The sequence below is a fragment of the Podarcis liolepis genome, assembly GCF_965112155.1.
Source record: "Podarcis liolepis genome assembly, chromosome: 6".
Taxonomy (NCBI): Eukaryota; Metazoa; Chordata; class Lepidosauria; order Squamata; family Lacertidae; genus Podarcis; species Podarcis liolepis.
Window position 1 is genome coordinate 54771755 of NC_139559.1, and position 24462 is coordinate 54796216.

Here is a 24462-nt window from a genome sequence, read left to right on the forward strand (position 1 = left end):
AATGCTCAATAATAATGCATATACTTTATCGAAATGCTTGCTAAAAGCAAAGCCTGTGATTAGCTCATGGTGTCGTTCAGATATAGAATCACAGAATTGTAAAGTTGAAAGGGCCCATGAGGGCCATCTGGTCCAATCCCCTGCAATGCAGGAATCTTTTGACCAACATGAGGCTTGAACCCACAAACCTGAGGGTAAGAGTCTTGTGCTGTACTGAGCTATACCTGATAATATTTCTCCATGGGGTTATTAGCAGTGGACCAAAGCAGTACAGTGGTACTCCGGGTTACTAACTTAATTCGTTCTGGAGGTCCGTTCTTAACCTGAAATTGTTCTTAACCTGAGGTACCACTTTAGCTAATGGGGCCTCCCACTGGCGCCACGCAATTTCTGTTCTCATCCTGAAGTAAAGTTCTTAACCTGAGCTACTATTTCTGGGTTCTGAGTCTGTAACCCGAAGTGTCTGTAACCTGAAGCGTCTGTAACCCAAGGTACCACTGTAGTTATTGGAACATGAAGTCTCCCCTAACCCTGAGGAAATAAGTAGTAGATAGGTAGCCGTGTTGGTCTGCCATAGTCAAAATAAAAAATTCCTTCCAGTAGCACCTTAAAGACCAACTAAGTTAGTTCTTGGTATGAGCTTTCGTGTGCATGCACACTTCTTCAGAAGTGAAGAAGAAGTGTGCATGCACACGAAAGCTCATACCAAGAACTAACTTAGTTGGTCTTTAAGGTGCTACTGGAAGGAATTTTTTATTTTGCCTGAGGAAATAAACCACTGACACCCCCCCCCCCACACACATGGTTTTTCGCTGAGACCAATCCTGTGGAAATGAAATCTGAATGTGTGGTTTCCAGTGAAGAGAAATTGAGTCAATCTTGTTTTTCCTTTGACTGTGCTGAACTCCTTCTCCTACTGACCTCCTCCCCCTTTTGCTGCAGCTTGCAGGAGGAGCCAAGACGCCATGGGACATAATGTAACATCACAGCCAGAAAGTTGGAGCTCTTTTATGATTTCCTTGCCTGGAACCATTGGAGGAGGAATACCTCCTAGTTGGTTGGGCATGATCAATATTACACCCAGGATTTTCTTTTTTTCACGGGAGAGATTCATATGAAGGTGGCTGACTTTCAGCCACCTCAGACCCCACCCCCCCTCAGGGCCTTCTGAAGCAATAACTATTAATACATTACTTGCCATTTGTCTGATGCAATTCCTTGCTCCACATCCATCTTTGGAGAGCTGACTTTCATTAACACTTCAAAAATAATTTAAGGTTTTCGCTGTGAAGGTTAGAAACTTTTCACAGCTCAGAGCTAATAGCTCTGCTGTTTATATGCTATAATGTCTTGATAACCTTTTCAAACCCACAGTGGCCAGCAGCTGGGACCTGCTCTTGCTATTTTTGTTCCCGGAAAGTAGCAGCAGAAATGCTGTGACTTTCTGCCCTTCGAATGGGCATTTCTTCTCTTTAGGCTTTTCTTTCATATTCACGCTAACAGAAAAGACCTCACCTTTTCTCCTGTACTGAAAGGCAACCAAACCTGCCTTTCCCAGGAGAAATGAACTAGTCAAACTGAATCGCAGAAACCCAGCTCCAAATCAAAGCTTTAATTTGGGTGAAGCATTGGGGAAAACAGTGGAGGAGTGGGGGAGAAAAAAATCTCAGGACTTCTCCCTAAAACATAGAAGCATTTGTATATGTGTTCGTGCACACATACATAATCTATGGCAGAGATCTTTCTGATATTTGACAGAGGTGACTGTCAAAGCTTATGTAATGGCACAAGACCTATCCAGGAGGTATCAGCAAGCTTGTGTGTACCCCTGGGTTTGCAGAAATAGCAAAAACAAAAACAAAAAAACTCTACACAAACAAACCCAAGGGCTAGGGGAGGCAGAGATTAGTATCCAGCATGCATACACACCCACCCATACCCCCACTTGATGTTTGGTTTGCAATAAGACAATGTATAAGTTTTTAAAAGAGAAAATATAAATAAATCTAAGAGAAACAGTCATATTTGCTGCTGGAAATGGGGGAGAGAGAGAAATGGGAGTTACTAACAAGAGTGATTCCAAACTGTTACTATTTTCAGGTGGGATTCAGTCACATACTGGAAAATTAAGGCTGTGCAATTAAAATGGATATGGGGGAGAGCAACCTACACATCTAAAAAAAAATCAGACTTTTTGTGATAAGAAAGGTGATGCACTGGAAAGTGTGGAATAACATTTGCTTGACATAATATCATCTACCCTCCCTGAAAACAAATCAGAATGAATTCTTAGTAAGTAACCAGTGTCATCTAATCTTCCTGAAAACAAATCATGATGAATGATCCGTAACCAAGGTGCTTGGAGGAAGCACAAAGCTGGAGGGGTGTCCTGATCCTCTCTGGGACAGGATCTCTCACTTGCCTCTTTGCCTCCCTTTATCTACTTGTAGATTTGTAAATAAAGCAAATATTCTAGAAATTCTGTTAAGTCTCTGTTCCTTCTATCCCATTTAAACTGCTAAAGTACTATTTGCCCTTATAGCAACCCAGCCAGGTTTTGTAGGCAGCTTAGCTAAATTCCCCAGAGAAAGTGACAAATTTAGTGGAAAGCAGCAGTGAGAATGGCTACAGATCAGGCAGTGGAACAGAAAGGAGATGAAATGGCCGAAGTAGCTAAATTAGGTCAGTGCATATGACTTTCCCGCTGCCGTTTTTAGGTTATGCAAATGACTTGGGGAGACAGAATTTTTAGGCTTCCCAAATTCACTGGCAGGGCTGAGAAAACACAGCCAAAAAGCAACCCACGATTTACAGCTACTCCGGAACTGGGTCAACATACGGCAATGTGAAAATTAAAGTCAACAAATGCAAAGTAATGTTTGTTGCTGTGCGATTCTGGGAGCCCCTGCTAGGCCTAATTTATATAAATGGCTCTGAGAAGCTGACTGAAAACTGGTTAAGTCTGCTGACAACATGGAATTGGGCATCCGAGTGGATGCAGCAGGAGGGGGGAGACCAGAAGAAGAAAGAAAAGCCAGCATAGAAATGTTAGTCTCCTTCTCCCAGCCATGTTGCTTGGCTGATGCGCAGCAAATGAGGCTTAATGTTGACAAATGCAAAAGCAATGCATTTTATTTCTTAACAAAAGCAGATGACAGAATAGGACTTTCCTGGGATCTCAGCAGCAGTAAGTTTGCAACATCCAGAGCAGATAAAGGGGGAAGGAGGGGAAGAGGCTCTTTCTTCACATAGCACAACCAAAAGATGCATTTTCACATAAGGAATAAAGCAGAACTGCAGAAATAACTTTCACCTGCTCAACTTTTCTTCTAAGTAAAAAGGAATGAATTGAAAAATATATTTGCAAATAGATGTATTTGAATAGTAAAAACTCCATTACTATCCTGCTCAAAACTGGCCCCTCCTGTAAACAGACAAATGTCACACAAATTTTAAAAAGCAGACAGCACCCCCAAACAAGCAACAATAAGAAGCCCATAAGCCTCAACTAAAAGGGGGAGGAAGTGACAGGATGCCTTGGTGGGTGTCAAGGAGAATGTCTGAGGGTGTTACGGTGCCCATGGGTTCCACACTGGGGACCCTTAAATGAAATGGCAGGAATAGCCAGAGATTAGCTGGAGACCAGGTTGAGGGGTTTTCATTCCCACCATGAGATTGCTGATGGATGGATATACATTGAAAGTATCCTTTCAGTATGGGTATGCCTACATTTATGGGCCTTTGTCTTAATTTATGCTTCTGGGTTCATTTAGAATGTATCTACATGGCTTAGAGGTGGGAAAGGGAAAGTATAACCTACAGGTCTGCCAGTTAATTGGGTCTCCTTAGCTGGGCCATGTGTAGATGTCATTTCCCCTGAACTCTGATGCTTTTCATATTCCATACATTCCAGAGTGATCTTTCCCGTTCAGAATGCAAAACAAGAATCACTGCCATTAGGCTGAGTGAGAGAGCCATGTCAGACACCTGATTTCAGGCATCATGAAAGGGCAATAAATGGTTTGCTATTTAATTTGTTTCTATTTTACTTTTACTACCAGGGAGGGAAGGAGGTGCTTGCGGGATTTTCTGACTCGGGTACTAAATAACTTGGATGGCCTTGGTTATTACACACTTTGGCTTTCATTCATTCATTGGTTTGTCTATATGCCACTGTTTGGCTCAAAGGTCCCCCAAGCAGTGAACAGATTAATACAAAAGCAAATATAATACAAAATAGCAAACATTAGGTACCCCATCATCCACACTTTGTGCACTAGTGAGCTACATTCATGCTCTCACCACAAAGGCAGTTCCCCAGCATCTACCCTCTCACTTAGAAGTCAGGTTGACTCACCTCTCCATCTTTGACCTAGGAGCAAGCCCATTCACAAACAATTGTCAATTGGGAGTTTCCTCACCCTCATCCTAAGCCAAAGGACCAACCCAAAGAGTAACCTTCACCTTTAGCATCAGCTCCCTCTTTAGTGCTGCCTCAATCATCCCACAGACACCTCCAAATAAACAGGCTTCTCCTTAGAAACAGGTAAGGTGTGGCCAAGTTCTCACTTTTGCTCTCCACAGGTAAGGCTAGATGGCTCCACCTTCTGGCTCCTCAACAGGCTGTTCTCCACAGGTGCAGAAGCAGATGCAGTAAAGAAGAGTTGGGGAAGCTAAATTTGGCATTCGCCTTCCTATTATTGTTACCCGCTGTCTCCATTTGTTTGTGTGAATGGAGGGGACAGGGGCACCATCTGCTTCCACTCTAAACGGTGAATGCCTTGGGCTGGCCCTGCTTCCTAGCCATTGGCTCCATTAGGAAACACCTGTCAGACGTTCGGCACATTAGCAAGCAATGTCAAGCAAAAGAGGTTTGAGCAGACAGCATCCATAACAGCATGGTATAGAAAAGGAGTGGGGATGTTTTTCAGCCCAAGACCCGTTTTTCTTTCTGAGGATCCTTCCAGAAGCTAAATGCCAAGGGTGGGTAGAGCCAAAGGCAAAGGTGGGCAGAGGAATGAATATGAATGTTACCTGTGTTCTGTAGGCTAGATTCTACACACACACACAGCCACACCCTCTCCATCCATTCAGGAAAGCATAAACACTCGAGAAGAATGGAAAGCAAGGTGGGGGAGGGGTTTGTGTCCTGGGAGTACAAAGGGCTGGATAGAGAAGCCCTGCAGGCCTGTGGTTTTTCATCCCTGGTCTAGGTTAATGATACAGACATTGGGAAGCACAACGCACACCAGAATTACCATAGAAGGCACAAGGAATAGTTGCAACTACAATAGGAGAAAAAGCAATGTCTAAACTGAGTAAAAAAATAGGACATTGAGGATAAAATACAAGGTCCTACCTTGACCACCAACTTTATAGCACAATTAAAGGGTGTCTCCATTTAAAACAACATTTATTCTGTAAGTTCCAGTGAAGCAAGAAGCATCTGTTGACACCAGCATTAGAGTGACTAAATGAATAAAAAGTCCTAAGCCACTGTAAAGAAGACCTGTGAGAGGAAAGGTAATATAAAGGGCTAGACACAGATGTACTGTATCAAATAAAATCCCAGTGCGTGACCCCTTTAAAAACAAATCAACTCAAGCTTTCAGACCTTCTCTGTGCATTAAACCACTTGAAGCACAAGTCAAATAGTACAGAAATCTCTGCAAGACCACTGTTAACTCAGTGTTGAATCCGAATTCCCACCCCCAGTAATCCTACTAATCCAAGGGCAGGTGGCCATTGGCAGATTTCAAGAGACTTGCTTAACACCTTTATAAAGAAAGAAACAATGGAAAGTACACCTAGAGAGCAGGTCATAAATTGCTAACCTAGAGAGCAGGTGGTAAATAGCACAAGTGGTTTCTGTACTAGCGTAGGGGAAAAAAAACTATCTTCAGTTTTGTCCGAATTATACAATGAAATTTTAAGGTATTTAAAATCAGGGATGTATGAAACATACCCATTTAGTTCTATGGATATATCCACATGTATATTGCAAATACTCCAAGTATATATTGCATGCCCAGGGTGATTATGTTCATTAGAGTAATATGTCATACCATTGCTGCAAAGGTCATTTGCATTCTGGTTTAACTACTCTGTAATCAGAACATATTCTTCCCCATCATCATGCCTCATTCCATGCAATTGGTTTAACTGTCAATACTTTGGACAAGTCATCACTTCTTTTGCGTATTTGAATCAGCAATAACTGCTTGGAAACTTATTACAGGAACACCCTGTTTTATTGTATTTCACCTACATTGCTGCTTAGGAGGAGGTTGTGGGTGCAGCTGCAGGCAGCCCAGCTGCTTCCAGGAGAAGGAAGCCTCTTCTTGCCACAGGAGTGGAGCTGGTTAGGGTTGGAGGAGGGTTTTCCCTTCCCATTCCTGCAGCCAGCGGGTCATGGCTTAATAAGCAACTCTATAGTGTCAACATAACTAAATGCACTGGGAAACCATTGTAACTCACTTTAGTACAATATTCACTTTATTGTGCTGGTCTGGAACTGAACCTGTAATATCTATGAGTCTATTTATAACTAATAAGAAGGTATTTAGGAAATTATTGCCTAATTATTAAAATTTGATTGCTACTGATAGTGGACCCCTCTGGTGGAGTTCATAGGAAATTTAAGAGAGAGAGAGAGAGAGAGAGAGAGAGAGAGAGAGAGAGAGAGAGGACTGACAGTCACATTGAAAGTCACCTCTTAAATCATTACAATATTAATTGTATACATCGTATTTAACTTTTGGGACCAAATTCATGACACGCGCAAGATCAAAATCATGACAAGATTCAAGCAAACACTTGTGCTACTAGATTTGCTCATGTTCCTATACATACATACAACTCACAAACCTGTATCTTATCCATGTTGTCACAGAAGCTACTCAAACTCACATTGCCCAAACCATAAGTGCAAACTTTTCCTGTTACAAAGCTAAAAAGAAGCAGATAAACTGCCTTATATCGGGTAAAGATGGGCAGGGAAAAGGTACTATGGGGAAAAGCTCAAATGCAAATCACAGGACTTTAGAGCAGCAAGATTATGGGAATGAGCAAGATAGAGGTAGTAGGAAGACATTAATAATTACCTGTCCCAAGGAAGGGGGAGTAAAGAGTTTTATTGCTTTCAGAGTTTTACTGTGACCTGCGGGTGCAAGGTCAGGGCTGGGTCTTGGACTCTCGGCAAAAACTAAGCACAAATTATTTGAGGCTAATCCGCCTGGACATCATTAACAGCAAGCTTGTGAGCTTTCAGTAAACAAGCAGAAAATATTTTCTAGTCTCAAGTGTTGATGGGGTGGCTCAAGGTAGGCTAGGTTTCATAAATTCCCACTGAGATAAATCCTCTCCCTACCCTAGGTTCCATGAAAAGGCTTCCTTTCAGGGTAACACTGGCTTGTGCTTCCTGCAGGGGTCTTGACTAATGTAAGAGGAGGAAATGGGCATGGCTAAGAAGCAGGGAGGCAGAAAGGATGCAAGATTTGTGATCCAGGTAAGCTGAAGAAGTAGTCTGACTCCCAATGGCATCCATGGTGTCAGAGAGTTGGATGATGTGGAAGAGCGTCCTGGAGGATTTCAAAAAGCTGAATGAATAGGAGAGAGACATGGGACAGCTTCAGTGGAGAAAGATTGGTCATAGTGGAGAATGAGAGGTGACCAGTTAGTTGTAAGAAAGAAACTTCTTGATGGGCATAGCTGTAACACAAAGAGTGATCTCATTAAGGACAGGGCTGGAAGGAAGGGGCATTGAATGCCAAGGATATAGCTGTCAATAAACATCACAATACAATTTTCCTGCCAGAGAGAGGCAGGGAGGTCATGAGAGAGCTCTGGTTAATCAAAACTCACAGCCCAGGTGACTGAGATGTCCCTCATTGGGAAAGGTGGGGATGTTTCCAAAGGAATATAATCCAATTAGTGGGAGAAGATGCTTGCTGGAGGATGCCCTATTGTTACTTTCCTAGAGTTAATTGATAATTGAATAAGAGTTTAGTGGCAAAAGTTCCAGCAACTAATTAGGCTTGAGCATATGTCTTCAGACCCTTGCACAGTTCAATCTCAAGTACTGTTGTTGTCGGGGACTTTCTTTAGCTTACTGCTAAACTGGGATGTGCTTAAATCTGAACAATAATCACTTTCTCTGATTCACCACAATGGCACCAGGTGCACTGCTCAGAGCAGAGCTAAAATGCACACACAGTATCCGGGCAAGTGCAGAGTTTCAGTTTAACTGAGTTCTCCGCAATACTAGATAACAAAAGATACAACTACGTTCGCTTTCAACAATTTGGAAGCTCAAAATGCAGTGGTTGACAATTAGCAACATCTTGATGAATGTCTATATTTCTGGTTTTGACCAGCAACCAAACTTTTGGTGGTTCAAAATGCCTGGAATCCTACTCTCCCCTTAACTCTGGGGCACAGATGCAGCTTCTCATTAATATGAGGTAGTGTAGCAGACTAGCAATTGTGGAGAACATGATGAAGGCTGGACCACTACTGTGGGTGAGGCAGAGGATACCAGATGAAGCCACAGGCTGTTAAGGGCTGAGCTTCCTGATTCATTTGAGTCATTGTGCTTAACAAACACTGTGATAATTTCCTAGTGCACTACAGGGAAGAAAGACAGATTGATAGTTACTTCTCCTTTCCTGGTCTAAGAGTAAGCAGTAGAACATTGTGCCCTTGAAATCTGTAGAAGAGAGTGTTGGTTTCACTGTTGCAGCTGAGTGACAGAAGACTGCATATTGGCAATGAAATGTTCAAAGAGGTATGAGCTGAAATCCGCTAAAACAATGAAAGGTTCACCAATGCAAGTGAGGCTGCAACCAGCTCTGTCAGAAATGCATAAACATAATGCTGAGGCAGGCCACATATTGACCTGGAAGATTGATTTCACGGCCTCCTAGAAGGAACATTAACTGTCTATGGCTGGAGTCTGAAGGTGTACTTCGCTCTGGGCTTTCACTGCTCTTTAGATCTGGAGTCTTTGCATCAAAGGTCATCAAGATCAGCCAGTATATGATCCAAGTTAGGGGCCTGTCAGAAGGAAATCTCAGAAACAAATCACCCTGTAGCAGCAGCATTAGTTCCAGGTAGTTTAATGGGCCCGGGGTGCTTTGAAACAAGAGCTGCTCTTTATGTTTTAGGGAGATATGATGGAATGCCACCTAAGAGTATGAGTTTTCTGGAAGCCCTGGTTGCAGGCCTATGATTACTTGTGCTATAGATTAACAGGAAAAATACTAACAGAATATTAGGGACCAGGTTCATTATATTCTTTAAACACAGTGAAACACAGTAGTACGTCTTGGGGCTTTTAATGTTAAATCTGTACATTAGCCCTTGCCCATTTCACACATGCTTGTGGCTGCATCTGATATACTTCATACAGGCTAGAGATGCATGCCCTTGTAAACGTCAAGGTCAAACACAAATATCTTGTATAGCACTTCCCCTGCGGTTCCCATGGACTCCCCATAGGCCCTGATGGACCCAGTTCCATATTAAGGGGAAATCAAAGCACAAGTTCTCTCACGCAACAAACCCACTGTACTACATGCCAACAAATAAGCATGCATGCCCTGATGCCATTCACATACTTCTGTGATGGGAAGTGGTAATACGTTAAACACTTTGTGGTATGGAGCTAGAAGCAACACCAGTTAGAAACAAGGTAATTCCAGAAAGAAACGAGTACTAGAATGAGGAGGGAAGAGGATGCACAAATCTTTTTTGCAGGTTGCGATAAGGAAGAGCAGGGGTTTTGCTTACATCCTGACCCCACTTGAGTAGCACCGACACACAGATCCTTAGTTTCTTATAAACATGCCACATAAATCCACGTGGCTCTTAAGAAACAAACACAGCATCCATATAAAATACAATCAGATTCCATCAGGGGCTGTTCTGTATTTGTGTCTCCCCCCCCCCCCAGCAGTTTCCAAAGTGTAGAAGAGTTTGCAAATTGTATCATGCTGTTCCTGTTAATGCAGCTCAGGTTGTTGAGGGTCCTCATCCCCAGTCAGAGCAGGAGTCAAGTAGATTTGCTAGGAAACTGTTCTGACTTCTGCAATGTTTTCCCTCCTCCCCTAGCTCATTTTCCATTGACACCTCTAGCCTGGTTTTCTGGTTCCTGGCAGGGTTAACTGGCAGACCCAGCAGGGGGGAAAGGAACGTCTCTGCCCCCTAACCGATTTCCTTTTATCACTGCTTGCTGTCCAGTTTGCAATGAACAGTTGGCTCCTGAAAGGGTTACATTGCCAGCTCAACATGCAGGAGATTTATTACAATTCCACGATGAGGCCTAGTTTATACCACACAGTCACAAAAGTGTGACCTGCAGCTGTAGAAAAGTTGTTGCCACCATGAAAGAGCACAGGTAATTCATTGAAGCGACACTATTTAGACTCTTGCCGAGCAGAGCAAGATGGTCCAGAGATCTCAGCAGATCAGGACATCTTGATCTCGTCAGCCCAGCTAAGGCAACCATAAATAAAAACAGCCCTAGGGATTGTTCTCAGTTTCACCAACAGAGAGCACTTTGTTCCCTGCAGTGGGTTGAGGTGTGTGTGGGGGGGCTGTTTTGTTTTTAACAGGCCAAATGACTAGATCATGTCAAGAAATACAACCGGCCATTAAGTGAGTTTGTATGAGGAAGCCTCAGCTCACTGCCGTTATCTATGAAGTTGTAATTCTTAAACTGCTTCAGAACAGAACATAAAGCATAAAAGTGATTGCATTAAACAGAAGCTGGGACTTTTAGGAAACAGTTTAAGATGGACAAAGCACTGTGCAGCTCAGGATGGAAACCTGGTGTCTGTTAACTTCATTATTCAGCATGACACACCCCCCCTCCTTTAAACCTATTAGATATGATTGCATTTGCCCCCAGGAGCACATAACCATTTACCCTCCTACTCAATGAAGAAATCAAAAATAACTCAGTTTGAAAATGATGATGGGACCACTTTTTTCTGAAAAGGACATCTATTTGCTTAAATTTAGCAGGATACTTTTAAGAGAATGTCAGAAAGAAGTTTTGCCAATTTTTGATGGAGGGGAAGGGGAAGAAACCTTTATTTTGGCAGAAGGTGTTGTGCGACCTTCTGTCTCAACAGGCTCAGATCAGCCTCCAAGCCTATAGGAATATGTGTCATTATAAATTTATTTTAAACAATTTACATCCCATCTTCTTTCCATGCGAGAAGCAGAGGCAGCAAGATTTCACACCATACCCTGGAACCACAATTGAGGAATGACCCTGCTAATCCACTAGTTACAGCATGCATGGATATCAATTTAGGCATCATTTGAGGTGGGTGGGCAACTGCACCAGCAATGATAAAGGTCTGTCCCCACAGGGTACAAATGTGTTATGTATGAACCCCAACCTAATTTTCTTCATCAAAATTTTAATATAGATTTAACATGTACCAGGCACTAGTGATTGGCTTCATGGGATTCCAAGAGCAGACTATCTGAAAAGTAGCCTACTGCTTGATCACATCCCCCTGTTACCTTCTTTGGCTGGAGCTTACCATGCACTGCTTTATATCAGTATTTACTCAGCCCTTTTTATGGAACACATACTGTTTTAGATATAAGTGGTGCTATTACAGGCTCACAAAAACAACATGCGCTCAGCATTCTTAAAACATTGGCCTGAGCTCTGGTTTTTGGTGGGTTTTTAAAAATATCATTATTGCTACATTTCTACAGCATTCTCTGGTTTTACTCTTTCGGGAAACAACACATCTAAACTGCGTGCCTGCTTTTGGTTTCCTGACGCTGGGTGGCTGCATTTTGTTTCTATTCATTTTTAATTTACAAGCAGGTGTTTGAAAAGAGCCATCCCAGTAAGAGGCCCATTGATTTATGTTCTATTCCAGTAAGTTTCCTTTATTAAAAATGGCACCAGCAGGAGTAGCTTCTAAAAATGAAGGACTCCTATTGGTTTGACAATATGCTTGCATCGTTCACCTGCTCACATCTCACCCAACCAGTTTTTTTTATTTATTCACACCTTATGTATGCATTGTGGGGATACAGGGTATGTAAGCAACTCAGCTCTGGTTCATACATTTGCATGAAATAGTGGGGCATAGGGTCCCTCTTTGCAAATAACCTCCCATCTGAGCCAGACCTTATGGGGGAATGCCTGGAAGATACAGAGGCCTGCTTCACTTGATTCTTTCGGGGAAGGCGGTCTGTGAACTGGACTGGCATGAGACTGAGCTCACACAGGCAAGAGTTTTCTACGTGGAAGAAGGGAGAGGTTTGTGTCCTGTTTCACCAGTGCTTCTGTGGTACTGATGCTGACTGCCAAAGGGCTGTTTAACACTTTGCACAGCCAACATGATTTCAGCATGTCTATCACAATAAACACCATACCAAATGAAAGGGAGACTCATCCCAGTGAATGCGCTGAAAGCACAATGGGTATGTAACAGATGAGGTGTGGCCCTAAGCAGAAAAGACTAAACAAGAGGTAGAAGGCAGTTGAAATGAATTTGCCCATTAACCTACAGCAGGGCAGTAGCGGGGGGGGGGGGCTACTTTTCCACTGAACTGTTATCTAGAAATGAAATGACATGATTTTAATTATGCTGATCTCGTGTTGTACTCTGGCTAATTAAAATTGCCCCATTGGTAGAAAAGCAACCACAACAGACAGCAGAACCAATCCCAGGTGAATTAGCCTATTTAACTGTAGCAGTTCTTTGTTGGCCTATCAGCTCTGTGAAAGAATACTGTATAACCTTTCCCTCTACTACAGTGTAAAGACCATAGCCAAGAATAAGCATTCCCTCAATGCCTTTCTTAGGTTTCTTTTGCACCCTATTTTCAAAGCAGTTGGCAAAATATCCTATTTTATTTAACCACTCAACCTTGTTAGACTGAGGGACAAATGTCTTGCCTAAGAATGACTTGGAGGGATCAGTTCTTCAGTATTCCATGCTCAACTATTTTATGCTCTACAATGTTGCTTTTTTCTTTCTTTCTTTTTTTGTTTTGTTCTGCAGTGTTTCAGAAATGCCCCTGCAACACGATCATCTATCGACATAGCTCCTGGCACCTAACGATCGTGAGACCCACCACTGGCACCTCAGTTACACTTCCACACAAAATCCTGAACAACTCCTGCAATGTTAGAAGGAGGCCCAAAGAACACCTATGGATGAATAGATGACATCAGTGAACATTTTGGAGTGATTTACAACAGCTTTGGTATCAAACAAATGTGATGCCTGGAAACTATCCTAAAGGGACGCCAAGAGAGCTTTTGAGCTGGTTTTAAAACTCTGTTGATTGCTGTTTTGACAATAAATAATCCCAGAAGGGAGTTACGGAACAGATTGCAGCACTGGAGGATTTTGAAACAGAGAATACAAAAAAAGGGCGGACCATTTCTCCAAGGACTGACAGACAGTATGTCCATTACACGTGTGCTGCACTGGGTGATGACGAACATATATTCCCTATAGGATACAAGGAAACATATATGCATGCTGCATAAAGACTCAATGCCTGTTTACAGCATTAAGATTTAGAGGTTGCCATGCCCAGGTTTCATCCTAAGACTGTTAATCTTTAATGATGATTTTCCAGTTTAAAATCCCTAGACCAGTCACAGATCCTTGTATTTCTCTGTGAAATCTCTAGTCTGATGGGAACTCTGTCAGCAACTCCACGCCAGAATGTTGTTGGTTCAGATCTACCTCTGCCCTTGCTTCCTCCAAGGTTGTGACCTAGTGCTGGTGGCTTGTTTCCATATGCTACACCTGCTCACAAGCCACAGGCAGATGAAAGAGAAGTTAAGACTCCCTGATCTGGTCATGGACTTGTTAAAATGTAAACAAGTCTGAGTGGCAAACAGGTCATTTGTAAACATGATCCTATTATAGCAATCTAAAGAATGTTCCTGGAATGTGAACTAATGCAATATACAACGATGTTGTTGGGAATCACGCTTCCCAACTATACAAGGTGGAGAGACATTTGGTATGGTATACTCTGTTTCCCTAAAACAGACTCTAATAGGAACCTGGCTGCAATGCAAAAGCTGAGGACAAAAACACCTGCCTGAGTTGAGTCACCATCCAGTTTTCCCTCAACATGCTGGCTGGGAAGCAACAGCAGTTTTTTTTTATTTATTTTGATGTGACAAGAGCTAGGCTGGCTTTGGAGTTGATTAACATCATCTGTTGCTGCCTATGCACTTGTCCCTGCACCCTCATATGTACAGGTGGTGGTTCATGATACACATTTATAAACAAATGGGTTGTTGTTGTTTTCTTTAAAAATACCCTATAACCCTTGTACCTCCTATGGCAGAAACACCCCCCCCCCGTAAAGATTGTTCCTGAACTTCCCACTATAATGAGATGATGACACTGAAAGAAAGATTGCATCAGGTTTGCAGAACAACTTTGTAGTATGAAGTTATCTTTTAAGAATGCCCTTCGATACAACAAAAACCTAAATGTAAACCAAGCTTTGCCTCCTATAACAACAACAAAGTAAATGTCCAGATCAACTGATCCCTAACTTGACTCACAAACTTCAGCTACAATCAATGGCAGTGTGAAACGTTCCATAAATATTGTGAGAATGCGAAAACACCTGCAACAGCAAGCAATTAACTCCTTCCTTTTATTAAAGCCTCATTTAAATCCAGCTACATACTTCTACAGTGACTGCTAACCTTGAATTCACATTGGCAAGTGTGTCCGCAACTGGCTTTCTGTGTGGATCACTTTTGAGAACGTTTAAGACAAATGCCTGCCTGTTCTTCAGTCACCTCTTTTCTAACCAATAAGCCGTGAAGCTACTGAAATCATTGGCAAAATTACTCTTGATGTTAACGGGGGATGGTTTGGCATAGCACACTGCAGTAAGGGGATGAATTGAGGCTGATGCACATACTAGGCTGATCCTGGCATGGTCTGACAGGCTAGTGCTCCAATTTATGCCTGATGAGGATATAACCCAAAGAGAAGAATGGAGCAGAGACAAATGTCTTTCATCTATTTACAGCAGCATCTGTAACCCTAAATATGATTATTTACTGTCTTCTGTATGTAAGAAAAGGATGAATCTCAACCTATTATAGCTACAATGTGGATAATTTCTTTCCCCCAGCTATTACAGAAATGCTTGAATCACCATGATGATAACTACTGGCCACCATCGCTGCCTGCCAAGTGAAACTGAAGCTATAAAGATTTTAAAAGCAGGGGCAGTGGCTTGACTTTATTTCACAGCAACAAAGAAAACATCCAAATATTTCTCCTGTAAGGACATTTGGAGGAAGGAGGAAAATCTCATTTGTGCCACAAGAGGGCACTTTAACTACAGACAAATGCAATCTATGCTGTTTAGGAATCACCCAGGAAAGAAGGTGATGGAGGAAGAGGAAAACTGCTTAGTTATCTCCTGGGTTATAGGATGATTGCATTTGACTGCAGAGATACAGAAAGATGCACCAAGCCAGTAGTTTGCAACAGAATTCCCTATTTGCCTGCTGCTGCTGCTGCTGTTGTTGTTTTCTTTTTCTTTTTTTAAAGTCATATGGGCTGGCCCATATATACTGCAAAAGGGGCAAACTTAAGGAAAAACGAAGATTGTATTGACCAGATGCAGGACACATGGCATTGCTTTTCAAATGAAAAGCCACAAGAACGCCAAAGCCCATGGGTCCAAATCAGTCTCTTAGATCGGACACGCATGACCCACCAACCCAAGTGCAGATCACCAGCCATGCAGGACAGGACTGTTCATCGGGGCTTGAGAAACCTATGGGGATCATTTCTTTTGCACTTTGCCTGGAACTGCCAAACAGAAGGCAGAGATTGCTATGCATATATATGGGAGGCCACAATACAGGGATGGGAAGCTAAATCTGGCTCGGTGGTCACAAGTTGGGCTGGCCTGTCACTATAGGTGCTCCTTAACCCCCCATACTATTTCTGATGCCCTTTCTAGGTATCTTTCTCTTTACTTGCACTCTGTGTGGAGAGGGAAACCTTTAGGGCACCTTTGCAGATATATCCACAAACTTTACTAGCAGAACACATTTTTATATGGTGAAATCATGCCCATTTGAGGCTTGAAAGCCAACCCCTCCCAAATAAACTCCCCATTTGCAGCCCCTTACCTGCACAACTACCTGATTTCACAGAGCTCCATGTGAACATGAGTCTTTCTGTGTGCACTGGAGCTGCAGAAATCTTGTGACTGGTATCTGCCTCACACACGACGGCGATTAAGGTTTTGGAATAACTCAGAAGGTTGCTTTAAGTTTGTCTGGTGTAAGTGTTTAAAGTTAGCAGGCACATAAGTAAGCCAGGCACGGACAAACTGGGGATGAAGGTGTGTTTCTCAGACAGAGCTGGCAGCTGCCTTCGTTTATCGGCAGGCCATTTATCATCTCAAGAAAAATATTGACGGTTCACAAGATTCACACTTGCCCTGGCCCTGGGCTGAAGAAATGCTGTCTTCCAGGAAGGCTTTGAAAATGGAACCAAATCAAGGAACTGTGCCTCAAAAAGAAAGGGAGGGCATTGTATTAAGCAAGCAGAGGAAAGCGGGAAGACTCCTTGTGTGAAAAGCTGGCTACAAAAGGATAACACTGGTGCCAGCCACTGGGAATACATTTCTAGTAGATTCCATCTTTCTACCCCAACAAAAGTAGGCCTAAAAAGACTGATGTGGGCATTTTCAGGATATTGCCAGAGAGAACAGCTGGCTGTGAATTACAAGAAAACCCAAGTCATGGTTTTCTCAAGAAACTATAGAGCCCATAGATGGAGCATGGACAACCAGCTCATTGAACAGGTCAAAGTTTTCAAATATCTCAGCCTTATTTTCCAGTCTACAGGGTCATGGGGAGCACAACAGAAGTGTGCAAAAGAAAAAGCTTCCCAGAGTATCAAAATTCTGACACGCTTTTTCTACAGAAAAGGTGGTAAACATACACTATCAGCCCTAGAAGTGTTCCAAGCTAAACCCCTGGCACAGTTATTATATGGGGCTCAGATCTGGACAGGCACTCAGCTTGGATCTATGGAAGCTGTCCAATCAAAGTTCTTAAGGCAAATTTTCTCTGTACCACCTCATTGCACCTAATCTTCCCTTGGCAGAATTACGGGTATGGCATAGGACACTTAACTATTGGCTTCGCCTAAACTGAAATCCCCCTGGTCTAATATCCCTAGTGCTGCAAGATCGTCACAAGAGCACCTGGACTAAAATTGTCTATCAAAAACTTCACTCTTGTGGTTTATCACCACAACAGCTACTCACACTGGATTTTAGTAAAGCAAACAGTCTAATTAGTCAGTGCCTAAATGATATTAAGCGAGAGGACAACTTGGCCATAATAAGGAAATTTTGTCCATGGTACGACTATTTCCCACCTACCCATTTCAACTTGGTGGCGCATGCCCTTCTGGCTTGCACTCTTTATAAAGACTTGAGGAATGAGGTTATCATCCCTCTTTTATTGTCCATTCCGGGTCACCCAGCCACTGTCACAGTGTCCTTTCTTTTGGCAGATCAAAATGAGCAGGTGACAGCAAAGATTGCAGGTTTTTAGCTGGGGCAATTAGAATAAGATCCTCTATTTGACTATTGATTCAAAACCCAAAAATGTATTTTATATAATTGACTTTTTATCTTTATTCTTTGTATATTGTATTGTTGTTTTATTGCTATGGTCGGTGGCTGATGCAAATAAAGATTCATCCATTCATTTATCTCTAGTAGCTGCATACTGCAGAAGTTGTTTCGGACAATAGCTGAACCATTATGTCTTTGCTCCTGTAAATGTAGATATGTGGACAACGCACACCTGTGCCACAACTAAACTAATGTCATTCCAGGATGGCGGGCTCGGAAATAAGCTGTATGTCTCAGAAAAGGATTTTAGCACACTGTTTGTCTAGCCTTCCTTAAACCAATAACTTAAGGGCAAGGGCCAAGAATGGAGCATTATGAGTGCTGTGTTCCTGGTTTGTGTGGCCACTGTCAGTGGCAAGGAGTTTTGAGCAGGGCTCCTGCTAAGGTGACACATCAAGCTGGGTTTAAGGTCTCACCCTTGGCATAAGAGGGCAAGTGGGTGAGGATGCATTTGGGTTCCCTAGCACTTTCCTGTGCCCTTCCCTATTGCCTCTGGATGGTGCCGGCTTACCCATGATGAGGGGTGGAAAGCGAGAACTAGCCATGCCCAGCTGAGAAGGACTAAGTCACTTTGAATGGAGAAACATATATGCTAGTTATAGGTAGTAGTTAGTAGTTAAATTTGTGGGGAAGTGTATCCACAACTGTTTCTTTGCTGACTTCCTTAAGTATGGCAGAGTGGATTGTATGTGAAGGAGAAGAAAAGCAAGAACTGTAGTTAGTCTAGGATTTGTTATTCTGCTGAAAGGCAAGGATTTCTAAGGAGCCTGAGAGATCTAGTTGTATCTCCATGGGGATTTAGACACCTTACTGCTGCTTGTTCTCTGGGTCAACTTCTAAATCTCATGTCCAGGGGATTAAGGTGCAAGTCAGAAAAATATACAATCACAATGATACCATGAGTTCTGGTTGGTGACAAGTATGAGATGGAGCAATGATAGACATATCCTGCACTACTACTACTTCTTCTTCTTCTTCTTCTTCTTCTTCTTCTTCTTCTTCTTCTTCTTCTTCTTCTTCTTCAGCATCTCACATTCATCTTTGGATATACCCCTCTCCAGTGTTCTCGGTTGTTTGCTTCCTGCACCCACATAAGGCTTACTGTTAATCTTAAATCATGCTCTCATCACATAGGTGGCTGTCTCCTTAGTCTTTTAAAATGGTAGGGTCCCACACAAGCATATTCCATTGGCCTGAGTCATCTCTTGCCACATATCCCGCACATGCCCATTTTAACTCTGCAGACATATGCAGGACACCTGGCAAGCGATGGAATAAAGTAACGCTAGTGTGGAGATCTCTTACATGTGAAGAAATGATCAACCCCGGAAGATAGTTCCACTTAAATTATTGGTAAAGCGAGCTGAGAAATAGCACAGAATTTGTTAATATAAAAGCAGCAGCAACACAAATGAATATGGATAGCTGACACCGCAGTTGCAATGCAGAATGGGGTCATCTAAAGTAACAGTGTTAAAAAACAACAACACCTCTTGGAAAAATAGCTCATTTCTAAGTCCATTCCAAATTTTAAGCTTCAACATGGTCCTGCAGACATCAACAGGAATGAGACTGCTTGTAAGACAACACACGCACAGCCTCTTTCCTGTTCCCAAAACATATTTGGCAGCAGCACTACCACCACACGGAGAACTCTTGAGAAAGGCTGGTACTGTTCTCCTAATTATGCCTGAGGATGCTGCCACAACAATGTCCCAGGTACAAGGACCAGGGAATTCTAAACAACGGGCATTCATTTCCATACACACACCCAAATCCAAGACCTGTCACTGCCAGGGCTTTTTTTAAAGCCAGAACTCACTGGAACTCAGTTTCAGCACCTCTCAGGTGGGTACCATTGCCATTGTAAGAGAACAAGGGAGGTGTTCGTGGTGAGTTCTGGCACCTCTTTTTCTAGAAAAAATAGCTTTTGAGTAGTAGTGGTGGTGGTGACCTGTGCTATCTTAGAAACTGCTTAAATAAGATTTGAAGAGTGGGTGTTCATTGTTTATGAGGAGGGCTAGATTTTACTCCTTCGGACAAATCATGCCATTTTGTACATGGCAGCCAAAGTAAAAAAACAAACTACATTTAACACAGAAACAAAGATGCCTGTAATAAAGGTCCTGCTCTTAGGGCTGTTCAGCAACAGGAAAGTATGCCAGGTTTGCGGAATTCACTGGAACTTTGTTTGCTATACTAAAGGTGGATTCAATTTGTTTCTTAGCTTCTCCAGACACTTTTTAAAAATGTAGGGCAGGGAGAGAAAAAATCCGTACCTAGCAGGATGCTGTGCATTGTCATTAATTAAAGTCTCTAGAGAGTACAAAGGCAAAAGCAAAAATGAGAGTATTATTGCTAAATTAAATCAATATTGCCAGCATTCTCTTGTGACATAAATACAAAATAGGCATGCAGGCTTCCCATGGTCTCTGGAATTTGAATGGCATAAATAATATGCTGCCTTCCTAGAGCAGATTACCAAGCATTCAAAAAGGTGAGATGTCGTAGTCTATGAGAGATTTTATTTCTGTAGGGGATGCCATAGGGTCAGTAGTTTTGACCAATCAGTGGTCACTTCGGCAGCTGCTGGTTGCCATTATTACTACTACTACAGGGAATCAGACAGGGGGCCTTCTTGGTAGTGACACCCACCCTGCGAAATGCCCTCTCATCCAATATTAAGGAGATGAGTAATTATGTAACATTTAGGAAACATCTGAAGGCAATCCTGTATAGGGAAGTGTTTAAGGTTTAAGGATTTATTATGTTTTTATATATGCTGGAAGCTGGGTCAACCCAGTCAGCAGGGCAAGGTGAAAATTCTTATAATTAATAATTATTAATTATTATATTCCACTCAGCTTTGCGCCAATATGGTGGCATCTAATGTTGTTCTTGTTTTGTTCATGCTCCAAGCTGCCAGGTCCCAGAATTTATCTTCCCTTTGCTCAGACACCGCCAGCCCTAGTTCTTGCCACTGTCATCTCACAACATTCGCTATTTTACAAAATTCGCTATTTTATTCTTAAGGATTTTCTTATATGTTACTCTAATCCTACTTATATCCCCCTTATTAATTACAGAGGGTACCCCCCTCAAAAAAAAATCCTAATAACTCTTAGAAGATCTTTCTTTGCCTCCTTGCATTGCCCATCAAAACAATTTCTCTGGCTTCCCTGTATACCGTTTGTGGCATTGGGATATATGAGATAGGGTCTGATGACTGTATTACACACACACACACACAAACACAAACACATATTGTGCCTTGGTCAGACCACACCAGGAGTACTGTGTGGACTCTCCTTTCTTGGAAGTTTTTAAGTAGAGGTTGGATGGTAATCTATCATGTATGATTTAGTTGCAATTCCTATATTGCCAGGGGTTGGACCAGCTGATCCTCAGGGTCCCTTCCAACTCTACAATTCTATGAAACGTAGAAGCTCCGCTGCTATTGTAAAGAGCCCCATTGAATCTCTGGCTAGAAAAGGAATTTCCCAGAGACACTCCTGCAAGAAGTCTAGAAGCACAATACAGCACAGTGAACTTGTAAGCTTATTGCAGGCAAACAGGAACTTATATGGAGTGAGGAAGTATGTGTGCAATAATTGAAAATAGCTTTTGTTTTAGTGTGGCGATAAAGCAGCATTTCACAGATGGTACAGAGGACCAGGATCTTACTAATGGCTTGCTAGGCTGATACTATTATAAACTTGGCAAATGGTGCATGTGGAAGCTAGTAGTGTACTGTAGCATTTGCTTTGGCTGCAATTAATTGATAACTTAGATTCCTGCTGACACTTACTTTTTTCCAGAAGAGAACTGGCAGAAGATATGCAACTAGCATTTCATTTTCTCATTATAAAGGAGCATACTTTTTTTTTTTAAAAAAAAAAAAATCTACCTCTTGATACCAAGCACATTGGAATGTGAAGAAAAAGAACTTGGGAGGAGGCAGGGGCCAGGGAGCTGAGTTCTGAGTTAAAACAAATGTCGCTAATGGAGAAGGCAAGGGAAAAGGGTATGGCAGTGCATGGTGGAACAGCAGAAACCTGTCTTCACATATTGCTGAAAAGGAGGATGTGCATCACCACATCCAGTGCTAGTCTAACTCAGAGTAGACTCACTGAAGGGAACAGGCTTGACTAACTTAGGCTCATTAATTTCAGTGAGTCATCTCTGAGTGGTCTTAGTTGAATACTACTCTTAGACTGGACACATCTTCAAACAGAGGGCTGTCTTCCGATAGCCTTTCAAACAGAAGACTGTAAAATCAGGAACATGGTCACCTTCTGCCTTGCTCTGCATAATCTGTAAGTGGCACATGTGTGTATACAGGGCTGTACCCAGCAGTGTTAGAATAGAACCACTAAAATCACTGAAATGAACTTAAACTAGTTACAGGTAGGTAGGCGTGTTGGTCTGCTGTAGTCGAAACAAAATAAAAAAATTCCTTCCAGTAGCACCTTAGAGACCAACTAAGTTTGTTATTGGTACGAGCTTTCGCGTGCATGCACACTTCTTCAGATACCTACGCATGCACACGAAAGCTCATACCAATAACTAACTTAGTTGGTCTCTAAGGTGCTACTGGAAGGAACTTAAACTAGTTGCTTTCATTTATTTCAGTGGGTTTGCTCTGAGCATGACTTAGTTGGATTCAACCCATAAAGTCCAGCCCAATAATATGCAATAATTATCCCATACAATTGGGTAGGAAAGATCAGGGATGTGTGGATGTTAGGTCAATTTTGTGGAGGCAAGGCCAACCAAGGAGGAAGCAAATGTATGAGGTCCAACATGTTTAGCACATTCATTGTGCCATACGCACATATAAGATTCGACATCAAGGTGGGATGTGAAGTTAAAAATGCATTCAGTTTGAAGACTAGCAACATGGCAGCTCTAGAGAAGACATTCTCAGAACTTCTATTCAGGTAATAGAAATAAATCTTATTTTAAATTTAGCAATATGCACCATACATGCATTTGTTTGTACCTATATTATCCTTTAATCTGAGCAGTCCATACACACACACACACACACACACACACACACACACACGGTGTATTAATACCTTCTGTTTAGAAGCCATACTCACAAACATGAAACATGGCAGAACATCTCAAAAAACCCCAGTGATACACAGATTTTTGTAATTAATCTATGCCCCAGGGGTCATTCAAAGTGTTCATTGCCCCGTCTTATTTGTACTTCAGACAGATGCAAACACACAGGTACCAAGTCAGTTGCCAAGCTAAATCTCCAATCTGACATGGTTGTTATCAACTTTACTCTCTTCAGGTAATTTTTGTAGACTGTTCATAGTTTTTAAGCCCTTCATTGCCTCCACTGCCTTTCAGCTTAGTATTGCCCTTTCTGTTGCACCTAAGTTTTGCAAGTATAACTAATAGGAATTTAACATTTACCAAAGAATTATTTCAACTATAGGTTTAATAGCATTTTTATGGTTCTCTGAACAGCCAAGAGTTTAGCTATCAGTTCCATCTGCTTCGCTTCCTTCCAATTTGCTTATATGTAAGAGAAAGGAATAAGGACAAGCTTAAAGAAGGAAAAGAAATTGTGGTGCTCCCATTTAAATATGTTTCCCATTTAAACACTTTTCTCCTTGTAATTTTTTTGTTTCTCTGTACAAGCACCATAAATCATAACCATTGTCCATTTCTGTTTAAATAACCAAACTAAGAAGTTGAAAGCAGTGAACTGGGGGGGGGGGGCGCACACAGAGTTGGTTTATTCTGTGCTCTTATTGAAATGTAAAGCATAGGAGACATTTTCAGCTCCTGTTTTGCATGCAGATTCCTCTCCTCCTCCTCCCCCCCCCAACCCCCCAACCTGGGCTGAACTTCCACCCTGACACTAGTGAAACCCCATTGAAATTTATGAGCACATCACATGGGTGGCACAAGGGTTATACATGCATCAGAGGTGAGGCATTTTTGCAACGTTTCCAGCAGCACCAAAAGCTACCCTTTTAGCACTTTGAGAGGACAACATAAAAGGGAGTGTAAAAATGCTTGCCCATACAGAGCGAGGGCAATGAATGATACAACTGGTTGGAATTCTTCACGTGCCTAATGCAGCAAGCTCTGTTAGTTGGCTTTGTTTCCTTTAAGTGATGTCATCACACAATCAAATCTGATTGGCTACATTGCACCTGGATGTCATCCCACTTGCTACATGACTTTTGACTGATAGATCTCTCTTAAGAAAGTGAAGAAAACCCTAAACAGGAAAAAAATACGCTGAAATAGTATCAGACAGAGGAAAGCTATTTTCAGCCTCAATGGTGAAATGCAGAAATGTACACCACAGCCTTAATAAATATTGTGGTCCTGTTTTGTAGCCCATAGTCAGTACATGTGTAGTCACTGTGGTACTTTCCAGATGTTGCTGGACTACAACTCCCATCATTCCTAATAATTGGAGATGCTGGGGCTGATGGGAATTCTAGTCCAACAACACATGGAGGGTATCACATTGGCTATCCCTGTTCACTGCTACCAGAAATAGTTACTGCTTCCTCTTCCAGCATCTTCAGGAGAATACATGCTATTGGGTTGGATCCAGCCCAGGTTTGACCAGCTTAGGTCTTATTGAAATTAATTGGACATCCATTAGTTGTAACTAATATTTCATATTACTTTCAATCGAACCTAAGTGCTACCAACTTGTTCTGGATCCAATCCACAGATTTCACTGTGGGCCATATAAATAAAATTAACATATTGTTTGAATTA

General features: G+C 42.1%; 1 protein-coding gene and 1 long non-coding RNA gene across 2 annotated transcripts in view; one reads left to right on the forward strand and one right to left on the reverse strand.

The window, feature by feature from the left end:
* The window catches only part of LOC310709733, a 72709-nt gene extending 54990 nt beyond the window's left edge, over positions 1-17719 (forward strand). Inside the window, exon 3 of the long non-coding RNA XR_014527653.1 lies at positions 13041-17719. This is a non-coding gene — a long non-coding RNA (uncharacterized lncRNA). The remainder of the gene's footprint in view (positions 1-13040) is intronic.
* Positions 1-24462, reverse strand: part of LOC310709664 (BEN domain-containing protein 5-like) — a 706149-nt gene that overhangs the window by 29989 nt on the left and 651698 nt on the right. The window lies entirely within an intron of this gene.